The sequence below is a fragment of the Malania oleifera genome, chromosome 10 (assembly GCF_029873635.1).
Source record: "Malania oleifera isolate guangnan ecotype guangnan chromosome 10, ASM2987363v1, whole genome shotgun sequence".
NCBI classification, from domain to species: Eukaryota; Viridiplantae; Streptophyta; class Magnoliopsida; order Santalales; family Ximeniaceae; genus Malania; species Malania oleifera.
Window position 1 is genome coordinate 48,371,770 of NC_080426.1, and position 15,431 is coordinate 48,387,200.

The window sequence follows — 15,431 nt, forward strand, 5'->3', positions numbered from 1 at the left end:
GGACTCTTTCTGCTTTTAGGTGTCCAGTTGGACCCGCCTGTCTAGCTTTTGTCCGCACACTATTATTCCCCGCAGAAATGTGGCTTCCCACGTCATATCTTGCAGCCATGACACGCGTGATTTTAACATCTTCGAAAGCAATCGCAGCCGTCCGAACTGTGCACTTGTAAAGATCGTGGCTGTCCTCAGGCTTTTTCTGGATTCGAATGTGTCATTGGTGATGGTGATTTTTTATTGTTTGCTTTTTGAGGAATATGACTAAAAAAAGAAACATCCGGTTCATTGAATTTGAGCTTTTAATTATTTCTTTTATAAAAATATTACAATAGCATTAGTAGTCTATTTAATTATAATATGATAACGAACGTGTGACGATCATAAGTATTTGTAGATTTTTTATTATATTTATGCGTATCATTATAGTTATTTTGATGCTAATATTCTTATTGATTTTATAGAAAATAAGACATAAAATTAGTTGATATACAACTCATTGTATTAGAATTTTTAACCATTTTTGAGATACTGTGATGGTATCACATTATTAGTGATTCATTGCCCGATTCGTGTATTTATCGTGATCGTGGTTGCCCTAAGGCTTGGTTGGGTTTGGGTATATCGTTGTGGATGTTGATTTTATTAGAAATACAACTTATAAAGTTATTCAACATACAATTCATTGAATCTCAGCTTTTAACTATTTTTTAGAGATTAAGATAGTAGAACATTATTAGTGGTTCATTGCCAGGTTCATGCACTTATGTTGTGGATGTTGATTTTATTGGAAATACAACTTATAAAGTTATTTAACGAACAATTCATTGAATCTAAGCTTTTAACTATTTTTTTAGAGATTAAGATAGTAGCACATTATTAGTGGTAGCATTTATTGTGATCATGGTTGCTCGAAGACTTGGTCGGGTTTGGTATGTCATTGTTGATGTTGATATTATTGTTGATTTTATCAGAAATACATCTCATAACGTTGTTTAACATTCAATTCATTGAATCTAGGCTATTAACTATTTTTTGAGAAATTGAGATAGAATCGTATCCCTAATGTATTTATGACCTAATTTTTGCATTTACTATAGTGATCTAGTTGGAAATTGCCCGAAGACTTGGTTGGGTTTGGTATGTCGTTGTCGATGTTGAAATTATTGTTGATTTTATCAGAAATACAGCGTATAACGTTGTTTAACATTCAATTCATTCAATCTGAGCTATTAACTATTTTTTGAGAAATTGAGATAGAATCGTATCCCTAGTGTATTTATGGCCTAATTTTTGCATTTACTATAGTGATCTAGTTGGAAATTGCCCGAAGACTTGGTTGGGTTTGGTATGTCGTTGTCAATGTTGATATTATTGTTGATTTTATCAGAAATACAGCTTATAACGTTGTTTAACATTCAATTCATTGAATCTAAGCTATTAACTATTTTTTGAGAAATTGAGATAGAATTGTATCCCTAATGTATTTATGGCCTAATTTTTGCATTTACTATAGTGATCTAGTTGGAAATACGATTTCTAAAGTTATTTAGCATACAATTCACTCAATTTGTGCTTTTGATTAACTTTTTTACAAATTGAGATAGTATGATATCCCCTATGTGTTTATAGCATCACCTCTAAAATTGATCGTGGTTGCCTTAAGGGTCTAGTGGGGTTTAGACGTCGTTGTCAATGTTGATATTGTGGTTGATTTAATGATAATAATTTTAAAGTTATTTAACGTTCAATTCATTGAACCTAAGCTTTTAACTATTTTTAAAAAAAATTGAGATAATACCACATCCCTAATTTATATATCATATGATATGTACATTTAATTTTCAGCAACAATAGTGGTTGCCCTGAAACTTTGTTTCGGTTTAGATGTGTCATTGTCGATCATGATGTTGTTGTTGTTGATTAAGAATATGACTAATACTAGAGTTTTTTCCATACAAGCTATTAATGAATCTAAGCTTTTAGATTCTTTTAGAAAATGAGATGATATCACATCACTACTATATTTTAAAGAGCAAGGGGGCTTAACAAAGATATAGGATGGTTGGAAGCGGTACAGGATAGGAGATGGGCTACCATCTAAAAGGACGCTTTCAGAGCTAAGTTGTGTCCCTCAACTAGGTTTAGGTTGCACATCTTCCATTTCTTTGTTGGCATCTCCAACCATTACAAAGGTTTTAATTCTCATTTTAGGAAACCATAGTCTAGTTTACAGTACTAATGAATGAACAAGGCTTCCCATAGGACTTGAGTACTTTTGCCTATTATTCACCCTCTAGTAACATTCAATCTTTCAAGGGTGCTGTTACTTTTGTGCCAAACCCAAAAACAAATTCATGCTAGATGCCATTTCCTTAATCCATAAAGGAAGGAAGAAGTATATGTTAACCCTCTATATTAAAAATGGCTACTAGTAAAAAATACATGCAGGAAATGGTCAAAAGAAAACGAGTTTCTTAATCCCTAATGAAGTTAGAGGAAGAGAGCACACTAGAAAGGGTCTGGTAGATTTAAATCGCTTCCTTCTTTGTCTTGCTTGCTAAGTGGAGCTTGGTTTGAGCTAGCCTTAATTAAGCCAAAATTGAGGGTAAGCTAGCCTCAATTTTCTTTTTAATTTGTAAATTTATGGTTTCTTTCTCTATATTAAATTTGCTCTAAATTTCTAGTTCCAAGCCTACTCAAAAAAAGGAACAAGAACAAGAGGAGGAGGAGGAAAAGGCACCTAGCATGACCAAAAAAGAAGGCCTTTGGCAATCAGTAGCTACATAGTGCTAAGGATGGTGAGGGTGCCTGAAGGCCAAGAGCAAGCGAGTTCTAAGACTGGATTGATTTGAAAAATATTATCAGTTATATTCAAATCAACATTTAAGTAATAAATCCACTCATGATACATTTGGAATGCTATTCAAGCACATAAGTTTCATCTCGCCTTAGTAAAATTTGATGGGACGTCATCAAATTGATTTTAATTGCATTTGAAATTCATTAAATTACCAGCCTTTTAGTATTGATTTTCTTCATGTCGCATCTAAAATCCTATTCATGCACACAAGGGTTAGTTCACCTTAGGAAAACCTAAAGGGACGCAATTGCCCCCTCCTCTAAGTTTCATTGTCAAATTGCCTAGATTTTTTGGAAAGAAAGTAAAACCCTCATGTACATCAATCGTCTAGAGAGAGGACCCAAGCACCCACATACACATACGCAAAACAAAAGGAACCAAAAAAGAAAGGGAAGGCAAACTCCTAGGGGTTTGAAAATATTTTTCATAAATTTTTTAATATATTTTTAGATTTCTTGGAATTTTTTAAAATTTTAAAATATTTTATGGATTTTCAATCATTTTATTGCACTTGGAATTTTCTTCAAATTATAAAACTTGGGATTTTATCTTCAACTTTGTTGATTTTCAAAAAAAAAAAAAATTATATCTTTTTTTTTTTTTTTAGTTTTTACAAATTTTTGAAGACTTTTTGAATTATTATGCATTCTTAGAAATTTGGAAAATTTTCCGAGTTTTCAAAAAAATTGATTTCTATCTTTTGGGTTTTCCTTCATTTTTTTAACTTTATATGGTCAAAATTTTCAAACGAAAAACAAAGGAAGAGCAATGATCTATCAAATTTATTCTTGACTAATTCAACCAATCAACTCCACTTAGAATGCGGCAAGTGGCCTAGTGTGAAAACACAGCCACCAACTAGGAGGAACTTCCTCATATGGTCACAACCACAACCGACCTCCCTCCTTCAAGTTGTGCAATCCCACAAGAACTATCACTGCCATTGTCATTGCACCAACCATCGCTATGCCACAAGCCACCTGCTCCGCTAACCACCTAGCTCCTACACAATCTACATTGGAATCTGTCACCACCCCCCCCCCCCCCCACCCAAATCAGCCGGATAGGGCCCAAGATGTCGTGAAGTTATTCACCGTCTCTAATACCATTCTCACAGTAGAAATAACAAAACAACCACAAATTAAATACCATAGTTCTATACTATTCAATCCAAAATGTATATCCATTCACTTATGTTACATAATTAGAAATATTAAACATAACTTTATAAAAAACTGTTCCAACTACCACCCAAAATTTCCAAAGTTCTCAACCCTACCCCGGAGCTTTCTAAACTCGATCACTTGAAGGACCTGAAAAGATAATAATTCGCTGGGGTGAGACACCTCTCAGTAAAGAAGAAATAAACTATAACAGTGTGTGGTAAATGAGTTCTAGTGTATAAAAATTAAAGCTGCTTAATAATCAAAATTAACTGAAAAGATACACACACACAGTCTGCAGTCACACATACAACCAATATTTATAGCGAAGTTCCCGATAATTGGGGAGATTACACGCCTATACATGTAACGCCTCTTTACTCTGATATCGTTTGTAACCGTACCCTTTAATCTGGGTGTGGCAACAATTGATACTGATCAGGGCACTCACCTTACTCGGTAAGCCCTCGGAAGAAGAGTTTTACTTTATCATAAATATTTATGCACTTATGTTCACATACCAGTATACACACACATTCACATCAATCATCCCACACAGTCTACAAACATATACATCATAGTTCATCCACACAGAATACAATACATTTTATTGATCTCAGTACGTTACTCACCCAAAGCAACTGTATACCTCGCAATGTGTGGCCCACATAAGGCTACTTCGTAGAACCCAGTACGTGGCTCACATAGGGCTATTGCGTACTACCTAATGTGTGGCCCACATAAGACTCCTGCATAACGCTGTGTACTGAGCATCTCTCCCCATAGCTCTCAGTACGTGGCCCACTTAGGGCAACTGCGTACCTCTCAATACGTGGCCCACATAAGGCAGCTGCATACTTCCCAATACGTGGCCCACATAGGGCAGCTGCGCACTTCACTGTACGTGGCCCACGTAGAGCAGCTACGTATTTCACTGTATGTTTATGTTCACAACTGACAGTATTCACCCAAACAAGTAGTATTTACAATCGAACAGTATTCACCACCAAATAGTAGTCACAACCAGACAGTATCCACAACCAAACAGTATCCACAACCAAACAGTACTAACAAGTAGACATTATTCACAACCGAACAGTATTTACAACTAGTTAATAATGAAAGACTCTTTTCATGTCACATGGCTTTTCCAAAATATAGTTTATAATCCAAAAATCATTATTTTCAATTTCCTAACCTCTTTAGAAAACCATATTATAATTGTACGGTTCCTATACTCGAAAATAACCAATCAAATTTAATAAAAAGTCTACAAAATATTTATCATTTAACATCTCCTAAGCCCACACACTCCCAATAATTAAGATTAGGACACATTGAGGTAAAAACTTGAACTTTATTACTTCTCAAAAGGCCATTACGTCAATTTCAAAACTAAAGCTCTAAGACGTAGACATTCTTGATTATATCATAAATGAGATTCTTCTTAATTGACATTGTAGCTTCTCCAAATAGAATTGCCTTTACTACACAAGGCCCTCGGTAGTGTCGATCCTTCTTTGTTGATGTTGTTATCCATTATCTTCAACCTCCTTTAATTGATGTCCTTGAACTTAGTCATTTTTTATTCAACAAGATAGACCAAATTTCATCTCTTTGTGATGAAATCTCTTTCCATATCTCCCTTCTGTTTGGTTTTCATGCTTTATTAATTCATTTTTAAAAGCTTCTCTAGGTCTCTAATTACTTATCTTATTCACTCAGACTAGATAAATTATTCTCATTACAACTAACAACGTCTTAGGGTTCAAGAAAGGGTATAGGGAAATATTGGATGGTATAGATATGAAGGAAACTAAAAGATAAGTATACTTACAATGATGAACCTATTCTTTAGCTATAGGTCAAACCAAAAAAAAATAATAAGTATTTAGCAAATCACTTACACATAAGAACATCCAACTGATGCCCTTCTTGATTAACTGTCAACTTGTCTTTGATTGATCTAATGAACTTCTTGAACTTGACGTCTTCTTTTGGTGCAATCTCTTATTCATTCTTCATAACACCTGGTGACTTAAGAAAATTGTAGCGAATATTTGAGATCACTAGCCCATACTATACGAGGTTTCTTCTTTTATTTCATCTTCTTGTTCCAACGTTGGTTGTGCAATTATCATGATGACTTTTGCAAGTTTTAGTTCAAAAATTTTGGCATTTTCATTGTCAAAGGTTGAAAATATTGTCTCTATTGCATTAAAAGGACAATCCATTAGCTCAACTTCAATATAAGGTATCACATTTGGTTGAATAACTCCAATAATCTCCTCTATTTATAGTAATTATATTATCACCATAAATGAATTTCAACTTCTAGTATGATGAAGATAGCACTACCCCTACCCCACCAATATGGATCCATGACCTACCTAGTAACAAATTAAAGGAAGGCACAATTTCTAGGACTTGAAATGTAATTGGAAATATATAATTAAGGACCAATCTAAATTTCCACAACTCCTCTCATGGTTCCATAAAAATCTTTAACGATTGTGCTACTCTCTCTTATTGAAGACTTGTCTATTCCCAACTTCATCAATGTTAAATATGGACATACGGTAAATGTTGAAGGATCATCAACTAAGACTTGTGGTATAATCTTCTATTCATGCTTTAAAATTATGTATAGGGATTTACATGACTTATTCCATCCTATGGAATTTCATCATCTATGTAAGCAATTTTGTTTACATATAATTGACTATATTTTCAAACTATTCAACTGGCATATTCTGAGATACATAATTCTCCTTCAATACTTTTAACAAGACATTCCTATGACCTTCTGAAGCCGCAAGAAAATTGAGTATGCAGATCTGAGTTAGAGTCTTATTCAAGTGTTATACAAAGTTGTAATCATTGATCTTAAGTTATTATGGGAACTTCTTAACCTCTTCATCATTAACTTCTTTGTTCTTCTCCACATTAGCTTCATTTTCTTTCTCTTCACCCACTTTCTCTTTACCTTTTCTTTTTATTTTCAATTCTTTAGGAGTATAGCAACATCCACTTCTTGTCATACCACCAACATTATATAAATCAGCTACATCAACTAGCTTACTTGCTTTCACTACTCCTATTTTAAATTCCAAGGACAACTCAATTTAAGCAATATGGAAATGGAGTAGGTGGTTTGAGAATCAAAGTTTCAGTGTTGGATATGGATTATGGCTTCTATTGGATGATTGTTGGTGTGAAGATAATGTTAATGGAAGATGTGGAAGGTTTGGGTTGATTGATGCCATGAATTTCACATACTTCAAAAGCATTGATGGATATACTCCCATAACCTAGTAGAGGGTTATTTTTTGCATTGAGACTTGAAACATTCTTGCCTTGCTAGAATTTCAAGATATCGGCATCGACGAGGTCTTAGACTTGATGTTTCAAGGCTAAGAAATTGTTGGTAGCATGAATAAGTGCATTTATATAATATTCATAATTCAGGTTCAGATCATAAAATTTCATATTCTATCTCGGTTTCATTGGTATTGGCATAATCTTCCCATGAGTTAGAAATCGGTGGTATAAATCAACCAAGGGAATTGGAAGAGTGGTAAATTCCTTCCTTGGTCTTTGGTTAGTTCATTTTGATTGGATTGTGAATTGATAACAAGTTGAGTAGCATAGGTGCAAATAGCTTGCACTGGATTTGGATTATGAGCCTTGTTCTTAAAAACTGCATTCATCTCTCCTTTATTTTTTTCCTTCTTAACAAAGATTTTCTTTCCAACAACTTAATCAATTAAATTCAAACTGGTTTGATTTGTCAACTTTCCTAATTTCAATCCACAATTGTTGCAAAGTTAGATAGACTTTGTGGAATGAACCTGTCACAGTATACATTTTTTAGTGTACTAACAAAGGTACTAACCATTTCAATATCAAATAGTGGTGGATTTACTTGAGTAGCAGTCATTCTCCATCTCTTAGCATAGTCCTTGAAAGTTTCTGAACTCTTCTTCTCATCATGTTCTGAATACCCTTATTTGATATATAGAAATCTCACCATTAAAATTGATATTGTTTTAGGAACAAATGGGTCAAGTCTTGCCATTTTTCAACTCGATTCTTGTCAAGTGAAGCATACCACCTCAAAGCTAGACCAATCAAAATTTCATGGAATATGTGAATCAGAAGCTTCTGGTTCTTAGGATAAGGTGTCATCTTATGAGCATACATTTGAAGACAGATCTTAGGACATCCCGTTCCACTATACTTATCAAAGTTAGGTTCTTTAGTATGTACACATCAATAAGAAGGCATAAATCTTCAAAATCCCCTACACCTTCGTCTTTTATGTCATGAATTGACCTTAGTTGTTCCTCAATGTAAGTCATGCAATATTTATCTTCTTCATCCTTGGTTTTGGCTGACTTGGTTAATTCTGACTTAGCTAATTTAGCAGTTGCCCTTGTCCAATTATGCTAATGAAAATGGATTGTTGAATGATTGGTGGTGCAATTGATGGTTGAACTTAATCAACTACAAGTGACTTTCCTTTCATTAGATGGACTAAATTCACAATATACTTTTCCAAAGTTTCAATCCATTTATCAAATGGAGATTCCATTATAGTTACATTCTCTTCATTTTAACTGGATTTCAGTAGCTTCATGTTTTGTGACCCAATTCTAGTAATGATTGGGTCACAAGAAGTTAGATGAATTTTCCTTCTTGGTGGAATTTTGATTACCCTATGAAGATGTATGAATTAAGATTTCTAAAAGAGAAAGCAAACATTCTACTAGGCGACACACAAGTGACAACAAGGATAGAGTTTAATAGCATAATTAGTCCAACATATTAAATGGTCTTGATAATTTTGGCTCAAAAGCCTCTTTAATCAATCTAATTGGTATGTTATAGCCCTTATGCAACCAAATTCCACAAGGGTTAAGACAAAAACAAACAATGAATGACATGTCCCTAAAGATGATGCTTATGGATCTTTGTGCCTTAACATTCTTGTTCGTATCCAAACACCGAGTAAAAGTCTCTATCCCATGGTATATGATAAAGTTATCTAGTGTATGGTAAGGTTGTGCACATCACAACTCTAAAGGCTCTCAAATTGTCTTTAAAGAGAATAAACTGAGTAAAGGAATTTTCGTAAGGCCTATACGAGAGACAAAGCCCCAAAGAGGACCTTACTACTTCTTCTTTCTCTTATCTCCTACAAAGTATGGAGTCCACATAGGACTCGTGCAATGTAGTGATAGTGTGTGAATAAAGCACTTATGAATGCAAATGTATGAACATGGTAAAGCATATACATCATGGCATATTATTTCATAAATATACATACATAACACAAACACAAGAACACATAATCACATAAAATTTCATAAACAAAACATACATAACCACACAAGAGGCGACTTAACTCTCAAATGTCCCCAGCGGAGTCGCCAAAGCTCTTGACATCGGGTTTTGAGGACCCGTTTGGGTTGCCAATTTTTTGTTGACCGTTTACAAACCAAACAAGTATAGACAACCAAACCATTGGTTCTCTAATTTCTCCTTTTATTTTAGAAAATGGAGTTGTCATTTTATTTTAGTTTTGAAAAAAAAAAGGAAAACCTTTTTAAAAAGAGATTTAGGTTCGAGATTACATTTGTGAATAGGAAAGGTAATTCCTTCAGTTCCTTTTTATTAGAATTCAAAGAATTAATACCATAAAACACTCATTCCATGAATGGTTACTATGCTTATTTTGTGTGCATGTGAATCTCCCCTTTTGAAAGTAAATTTAAAAAAAAAAAAGCATTCGAATTTTGAAAAAAAAATATTAGAAAAGAGCATTTTGAAAAGCACCAAGCGGTCGACCGCTTGCAAAGACCGGTTGACCACCCTCTGCAGATCTCTATTTCTCTTGTTTGTTCATTTCAAAAAAAAAAAAAATGTCTTTAACTCCTTTGGAAAGGCTTTCATAGGATCCATGTAGAGGACCTAACGTCATGAGAATCCTACTACTTGATTGCCTATTCAAAATGAACATACAAACAAACAAATAAATATAAAATGGAGAGTCATTCCCAAAAGCCTCCACAAAGTAAAGAAGTGACCCTAAGTAGTCAAGTGAAGACATAGAATTAGCCCCTACAAAATGGAATGTTGACAACATCACCACTAATCAATAAAAATCAAGATATATAGAAGGCTAAATATCAATCAAAGTAAGGGACAACATAAGAAAAAGAATTTAATGATATTATTTTGAAACAATGGTTGGTAAATTTTGGAACAATGGCTCGTAAGCAATATAGTTTAGGTTGGATAATTGTCGATCAAGTAAGGGGCAACATAACAAAAAGTATTTAATGATGTCATTTTGGCACAATGATTGATAAATTTTGGAACAATGGTTGGTAAGCAAAACAATTTAGGTTGGGATTACTCAAGACAAGAAGAAGATCAAAAGTGTTGTCAAGGCAATAGAAAAAATACCCAATATGTAGTATGACCTAAAAGGCAAAAGATTTCTAAAGGCATGAAAATTTCTTTTATGACTAATCTAAATTAATTACATTGCTTAAAAATGTGTAGAACTATTGAATAGGTGCTTCGATTACACTAATTTTTAATATTCTAACCTTAAAAGATGATAAGGTGTTTGGTGCCCTTTCTTTTTTATGTTTTAAGTTTTTTCATTGTAGTATAGTGAAAAACAAGGGGCAATTGCCTAATTGTATCTATTTGGGGTTTTTTTTAAAACATTGAATTTTTTAAAACTGCAATTTGAAGAAAAAGTCTTTGAATTCTAACTTTTCAAAAAAAAAAAAACCATCCTTGAAAACATTGTTTTTTTAGAAAATTGAATTTATTAACCTACAAAAAAATTGGATCTTGGATAATGTTTTAAAAAAAAAGTCAAATTTTCTAAGAGAATTTTTTTGGTTTTTTGGGAAGAAAATCCATAAAACTGGCACGACGTTGCTACCTTGAATACAGTTTTTTTTTTTTTTTCAAATAAAAATTATTGATTTTTTAAGAATTTATTCAAAAGTCATATCATGAATATTTTAAAACCCCTTTTTAAAAAAAGAACTTTTTTTTATTTTTTAAGAAGAAAAACTATAAAACTAACAAAATGCTAGATTCAAATGACTCAATCCTTTCACAAGAATTACAAAACCAAAAATTCATCTAAAATCTCATAAATCAATCCAGAAAAACAAAAAAATCGCAAAATAACAATGAGAAATCCATTAAACTCACAAGAAAATTGAAAGGAATGAAGTGAAATAGAATAAAAATAGAAAAAGGGTAATAATAGAGATAAATACTCAAAGGCCAAATGTAGGGAAAAGAGCAAGAGTTTTTTTAAAAAAAATCTAAAGCCTCACAAGGTTCAATTCCCACTACATGCATGCATGGAAGTGGACCAAGGTGAAATTTGAAATTCAAATTTAAAAATTAACCAACCTATCATGTGCGAGATAGAGTAGTCACCAAAATCCTAACAGTTCTTTCAACGATCGGGAATACATCGCAAAACCAATGGAACTAGCCAATCAAAAGAAAATGTTCAATTTTCAAAACTGCCTAAATCGATTGACCATTCTAAAGGAACTGATGTCATCTGTTTTACTTGTGCATGAAGAAAATTTGTGGGAAAAAGACCTGATCGACCATCCATAAATGATTGATTAACCGCACAATGGAAAAATTTTACCTTCTTTTGTTTATCTTGAAAATTAAAGTAGTTCAATTGTTTTTTTTTTTTTTTTTATGAGTTTGATCCAAAAAATGACGTTCGACACTTAGTTATCATATTTTTAAACTCTCATTTTAGTTCTCCAAGAACAATCATGCTAGATATATAAGGGGGAAATTGTGAGATTTTTTTTTTTTTTTGAATAACTTTTATTTTTAAAAAATTGTTAGAAATATTTTGTGATATTTTCATTTTTATTTTACGTTATTCATTAAAAATGAAATATAGAATGATTTAATTCCAAAAATAAATTATAGATATCAATTGTAGTAACAAGTGATCACAATAATTAAAAACTAGAAAATACTTTACAGTGCACATCCCTTTATTAATTCCATGCCACCCAATTACAATCATTTGCAATCTAATCAACCTTGATACAAACATAAATAAATATGTGTGTAGCATATATATTATACTTATTCATATAGATACCCAATAATCTTAATAATTAAACAAATAAACATGAGAGAAAAGGTGAAAATAAGAAATGAGAAATCACACTAAATATAAAAATTAAAACTTCATTTTATATTTTGATGAATTCAAGGTATTGAATAAATATAGGGGACTTATTTGAGATATTAAGATAAAGGCGGTAATCAAAGTCCCGACAAAAGAGGAATCTCTAAATAGTTTGAGGAAGGAACATTGTTTTTATTCCCGAACAAGAATTAGGATAATAAGCAAGACAGAGCAAGAGTAGGGATAGAATGATGACTGCTCTGGTCGTCCCATATACGTTCCATTTGTACCAATAATTTTAAAAGTAATTTATATTCTCGACATAAAAACTAAGTGATGGGAGTATTCCACAACTCAATTTTAGTGGTTTTGAATTAAGATTCATGACAAAAGGATTCAATTCAATTCAATAACAAAGCACAAAGAATTAATTTACATTAGTTAATTAATTATAAGCAAATGAGATATATTTTAACAGGACAGAAGCGATTAATTAATTAATTAATTAAACTTTCTCGTCAAATCAAATTGTAATCATCAGAATTTATTTTTTTAAGTTTTTTTTGGGGCGTGGGTTTTGGTCGCTGTTTCCCTTATACCCCCAACGCACATTCACTGGCCACTAGGCTGACCTGAACCACGCCGACCCAGGAATAGTCAACCGAGCCATCGCAAATTTCCAATTCCCAAACCGACCAAAGCCAGAGAAGAATCGTCACAATTCTTTGGGCCAAACGTCATGGGTGATGTGGCCATCAGTAGACGTGTGATAGAGTCCAATAATAGGCAGCCAGGTCAGCACAAGGCCCACTGCCTAGACCCCCCTGATTCATAATTCTTATCCTCTCCCAAATGTCCAAGCGTCCCCGGAGAAAAGATTATGCCTGAAACAAACACATCACCATCTCAATTGCATTCTCTCCCACATTGTGGTGCACGTTTCCAGAGGATATGAGAAATGCCACCGCCTGGGGGGATGGCCAAATGGACACATTGCCATCAATGCCAGCGGGTGGGCAGTGGGAAGTAATTCTGGGCCAATGATATGCCACCCCAAACAATCCAACCCAACCCAACCCCTTCACGCAATCTCTCTCTCTCTCTCCCTCACTCTCTCTTTCCTACCCTTATCCAACTCCTTTCCCTTTTTTCCTTTTCCTTTTCCTTTTGGTTATCTTTGCTTGCTCTTGCTCCAGGGCAGGAACAAGGATTTTAACTTTGTTAGGCCTCATCCAATGTGCTCTGCTCAGCTCATCTCTACCCTTTAGAAAATTAGAAAATTCCAATCTAGACGGGACTTTTCCAACCCAACACACATGTTAGCATATCTCCCTAATTACGTTGTTGCTTGACTAATTTCCATGATTTGTGTAATTAGAGCATGATTTGCATAATAATCATTAATGTCATTAATGATTTACCTTTGTGAGCTTACCTCATTCGCCTATAAAAGGATGGCTCTTGTACAGTGTCATACATAAAAAGAATACAAAAGTTATTTATAACTCTTTCTTTCTTCTCTTAGTTTTAACATGGTATCAAAATCAAGTTTGGTTCTCGACCGCTACTTGGTGTCTTTCTTTTGGTTCCGTCACTCTCTAGCCACTGGTATTCCAATACCATAAATCGATTCCATTGCTCCAGAATTTTTTTGCTTGGTGCAAAGATCATTCCGATCCGACGCCGCATACCTTACGAGCCCAATCACCGGCAACTAGACACTGCTGCATCCGCCCGCCGCTCACCATCATCTCCGACAACCTTCCAGCAATTTTCTAGCCACTATCCGTCGCCACTTTCGGCGGAGCTCTGGCAAAGTTGGTTTTCTTTGACTAGTTTTTCGTGCTCATTCCATCGACCCCCTCCTTTTGCTCTAAATCGGTCAGCATTATCATTTTTTTTCTATTATGGCTTCTTTAAATGATGTTACTCGTCCTATAAAAATTGTTTTGAATGGCTCTAACTACAATGCTTGGGCCTAATAAATGTCAGTTTTTTTTATTAGCCAGAGATTATGGCGTTTTGTCACTAGAACAAAACAAAAACCTACAAAAACTGACAAGCAATCCACAGAAGAGTTTGATAAGGCTCTTGATGAATGGGAAAGTACTCCCTATAAGATCATTTCCTAGTTTATTAATACATCAATTCCTTCCATTCAGAGTCTACTTCCTAAGTTTCGGAATGCCAAGCTTGCTTGGCATTTTTTGGCAAAACGATACAATTGTGGTAGTAATGCTACTCTCGATTTTGAGTTGAAAACTAGGTTTCTCAGATGCATCAGGAACCTGGACAGTCTATTGCCAAGTTTCATGCTCAGGTTAGTAGCATTTGGGATCAGCTTTCTCAAGCAGACCCTACTTTTTTCCGATGAACAATCGATTAAGCTTTTTACTGCATATCGATATCGTCGTCAGTTCATATATTTTATGATGCATATTCGGGATGAATTTAAGAATACTCGAGCATCTTTGTTACATCGATCTCCTCTTCCTACACTTGAGGTTGCTCTTGCGGAGCTAATTTCTAAGGAGACATGACAACAGACTCGTCGGATTCATTCTACCGATATGGTCTTGGCTACTACTCTGTCTAACTCATCTACTCCGGCTACTCCTGCTGGAGCTATTGCTTCTTCTAAATCACGTTGTTTCATTGGCCAATGCCACTATTGTAAGGAAGATGGCTACCGTATTTCCAATTGTCCTAAGAAGAAGGCTAAGGATGCTAGGGATGCTCTTAAGGCTAAGGCATCTTACTCTTCCAAGTCTATTGCTACTGTCTCCACTAGATCCTCGGCTTCCGATTCATCTTCTGCACCTTCTTTGCCATCTCTTTCTACAGCTAACCCTGAAGCAATTATCACCCAAGTTCTATCCCGTACTTCCACTACCTTATTAGTCTCCACAGGTAACTCTATATCTTGGTTTATTGACTCTACCTGTTGCAGTCATATGACCTCTGATTCTTCTTTAGTGACCTATAGGAAGTCTTTAAATCATGTTCCCTTAATTTATACTACTGATGGTTCACATATGTCTGTTAGTCATCTTAGTCATGTTTATACTCCTACTCTTTCTATACCTGACACATATGTTGTGCCCAACTTGTCTTTAAATCTCCTTTCTGTTGGTCAACTTGTTGAAAGTGGTTTTATCTTAACCTTTTTCTCACAAAGGTTGTGATGTGCAGGATCCAAAGACGG